The sequence below is a fragment of the Melospiza melodia genome, chromosome 4, assembly GCF_035770615.1.
Source record: "Melospiza melodia melodia isolate bMelMel2 chromosome 4, bMelMel2.pri, whole genome shotgun sequence".
NCBI classification, from domain to species: Eukaryota; Metazoa; Chordata; class Aves; order Passeriformes; family Passerellidae; genus Melospiza; species Melospiza melodia.
In genome coordinates, this window is record NC_086197.1 from 23,276,261 (window position 1) to 23,280,172 (window position 3,912).

The window sequence follows — 3,912 nt, forward strand, 5'->3', positions numbered from 1 at the left end:
AACAGCTCTAAGGCTCAAGCTAATTCTGCTTCCCTCCCCTGTTCAGCACTCTCATTTATAGATTTATGGCTCTGAGTAAGAAGGGAAGTATGAAGTTGGCTGTAATTGGTACTGTGCCTAAGTGTAAATTACCATTTCAAATGGGGATGCTCTGCCAGCTATTGCATATTTTTTTTCATTTTCCCTGTCTATTGCTCTTTTTAGACTGGGGGGATTTGTTTGATGTGTGGAATATTTTGGCTCCTGGGAAATGAATCCTACCCCAGGGCCTCCAGCCTGTGGGAGGTTCTGTTGTGCCTCCCAGCCTGTGCATTAGGGTGCTGTGGATGATTTTAGATGTGCATTGATCACCAAAATATATTGCAGGCATGGAAGGTGTTCTCATGTCTCTATTTAATGGGGGTGAGAGTTACAAGATGTCACATGAGCAAAGCATGTCAAGCTGTTCTGCTGAAGGCCCAGTGGCCATCCAGCATCCCCAGCATGTACTGGGCAGCCTTCAGCCCCAAAAGGAGTTTTGGAAAAGGGATATGAAAAGTATTTTGCTACTGGGTTGCAAGCAAGTGAAGAAACTGTAGTAGGGTTATAGGGATGAGAAGCTCCATAACTGGGAAAAGTACCTGAATGTGGGAAGCAGAAGATAGGGGTAGCACAGGAGCCATGAAGAAGGGAATTGGAAAGTTCAGGAGATGACTGGGAAATGCAGGAAGACAAGGAAGTGGCTAAGAAGTTTTGCATGCCCTAGCTTCAAACCTGGATTCCTACTTGGGGTATCTTACTTTTGGAGTGAGTGTCTCTGGGTTTGGCTTTCCTGAGAAAATGCTACACAGACACAATTTTTTGGCAGCTGCAGTGGTGATCACATCTAATCCTGCAAAAGGGAGCTAAAAGAAATCCAAAGGTGGCAGCATTACCCAAAATGCTGAGCCACGTTTGGGGGTGCATCCAAAGGAATGGTAGAAACTGAACTTCTATGCTGTAGATTGACAGTGCCTGTATGGACCAGGCCTGGAAGGACAACATCCCTCCAGTTTTTGAAGCACAATGAGAGCCTAGAACTGGGTGTCCTGTGCAAGCCAGAACAATTTTCCCCATGAATCTCTGAAAGGATTTTTGTGCACCTTGGCATTAATGACCAATACAGCCTGCGGGAGGATGCGGTCATCATAAACTCTTGAACCACAGCGAGGTGCCAGACCTGCGTTGGGGATGTGATCACAGCTACTGCCTCAAAGAGGAGCTTAATGGCACCCTTAGGTGGCACTGGCCTCGTGGTGTTGGCTTCAGAGCCAGCACCCAAATCTGTCTCCAGGGAGCATTATGGTACAGCAGTGTGGCTTTTGGGGACACTCTTCTTGTCCCTCCCGACATCTCTGCTTCTCCCTCGCCTCCAGCTCTGCAAATTGTGTGCCATCGGGAGCTGCTGGCCCAGCAGGATCTGCACAGAGGCTGAGTTGTGGCAGCTGGTATTGCCTCTTAATATAGAAGCGAGGGAGGGGTGTGGCTGCACCGGCAGCGCGGTGCCGAGCGGCTCGGAGAAGGCTGCGTGCTGACAAGAGTTGTGTTGCACTCTGCAAGGGCTTCTGGCTTTAGCGCTGAGCCTGAGCGCACCGTGAGCGCACCGGAGGGCCAGCGGCCTCTGAAGGGCTGTCAGCAGCAAGCCCGGGCGGTGCACAGCAGCCGGAGCGCCGGCTCGGAGCTGGGCTGTGGCAGGAGGGTGGGAAGGGTTGGGATGTGGGAGCACCCATCCCATCCCTTTGCTGGTTGCCTGAAGCACGGCTTGCCCAGGTAGCGGGCAGCCCAGAGCTGTGGCAGCATGGAATGTCTGTGTGGGCTGGAAAATGGTCCTGTAAACCGTTCTGGAGCTCCACGCTGACTCTGCTCTGCCGACTGAAGCTCGCTCCTTCAAACCCAGCGCAGGGTGACCTCCGTCATGTAGACATTCCCTATGTGTCCTCTTAGAAACCTCGGGAGCTTTCTCATCCCGCCTGAAAGCTGTTTGGAAAGGATTTCTCAACAGTTAACCCTGCAAATGAATAAATCATAATTATGATTCAAATAATCCCGGGAATGAATAATTCATTGTAATAATTGAAAAAGAAATTTCAGCAAGAAGCATTTTACTATTAAAAAAGCAAACATTGATCCTCTTTTGAAAATTTTTTCCAAAGACTAGGTATATTCTCCAGCAAAGTCTTTTTCATCTGGCTGCCATACCCCAATTATGTTTAATATGAAACAAAAATACAATTCCTTGTGTGACAGCCGTCTCTTCATAAATGAAAAAATATGCTTTCTTTTGCAACAGCCATCTTCAATGCTAATGAGCAAGAAAGGAAAGGGGATTAAGTGACATTTAATTCATATTCACCTCCTTCCTGAGAACAGAGACAAAGAAAGCAGCCACAGTCAGCTGGTCAAAATGTCCAGAGCCTGAACCAGGAATTGCCAGCTAGTTAGGAGGGACTATGAGGAGGGAGGCATAAAAAGGGGAATGTTTTCCTCTAGATCCGTGCTGCTAAGAGATGGTGTAGGCTAAGCACATGGCTTGCAGCCAGAAAAGGCATCAGATGCTGCGATGATAAAAGCCTGGTTAATAACGTTTAGCACCTACAAAGGGCTTTCAAGGGAAAGACAGACTTTTGTCCTGTGAAGGATGGAAACAGAGTCACCTGTTAGTCAAATTTCTGTCTTTCAGGAGAATGTACCGTGTCGTGAATTTCTCTGTGCTTTCAAATGCCAAGCATGACAGGGACGGGGCAAACCATAGGTTTCTAAAGACAAAAAGAGCTGGCAGTCTGATCTGATTGCTTGTGAAATGCAGATTCTGATTTTGTGATTTTGGGAAGACTTGATGCTGGCTTTGTAGGGATGGGGAAAAAAAAAAAAAAGAAAAAAAAAAAAAAGAAAAGGAAGCTCATGTGTTTGGTATGTGGGAAAAGAGGCAAATTCGATCCACCCCAAATGACGAGAGAAACTGCGTTTACCTGTATCTTCCCCGGTTGCACTGTTCACCGTGACAGGTTGTCTCCATCTGTGGATGGTCCGATGCCACCGTCGTGCTTGCATCATGGCAATGACATTTATAAATGGAGGTCCACGAGCCACAGGCACGGAGTGACTGGGTCAAGGTCAACTCCAGCCTGCGGCGGGGACGGGAACAGCCCGAGCTCGGTTCCACGGCCGAGCTCGGAGCCCTGCCCGGAGCCGCGGTGTTGGACAGCCCCCGGTGTTGGCTTGCCTGAGGGGACAAGGGCAGGACTCCAGGGGGGAGAGGCGGGCGAAAGGAGGGCGGCGGCGGTGCCGCCCTTTGCAACAGCTGTTGCGAAGCTCCTGGCCGGAGAGCTGATCCGCCAGCGGCTTCCCCTCGGGGGCCTCCCCGCAAAAGCCGGCGCCCCTGGGCTGGGGCTGCCGCGTCCTCCGCGGCGGGGGGAGAGGTGGGGCGAGCATCCCCCGTTGGCGGGTGCGCGCATCCGTCTGTAGCTGAGCGTGTCGGCGCTGGCGCGGCGTGCGTGTCTGTGTCTGTCTGTCTCCGTGCGGGTGCCTGCCTGTGTCTGCGAGTGCCCTTCTCCCCGTGTGTGACACCGCGCCTGTGTGCTCGCACACGTCCCTCTCCCGCTCTCTCTCCCGCGTGCCTCTGTGTCTGTGTGTCCCTGTGTGTGCGCGGGGAGCGCGGCGCGGAGCCGGGCGCGGCAGCAGCGGCAGCAGCAGCAGCAGCAGCGCGGTGCCCTGAGCCCCGCGGCCGGAGGAGGAGCCGCGCCGGGAGCCCCGCGGAGCCGCCGGGCGAGCGCGGCCGCACCGAGGCGCAACAGGCGGATGGCGGCGGGCGGCGGGCGCTGAAGGCGAGCGGGGCGAGGCGGAGGGGCAAGGAAGGGCAGGCGAGGAAGGGTGGCGCCGGGCAGAGCGGGCGGG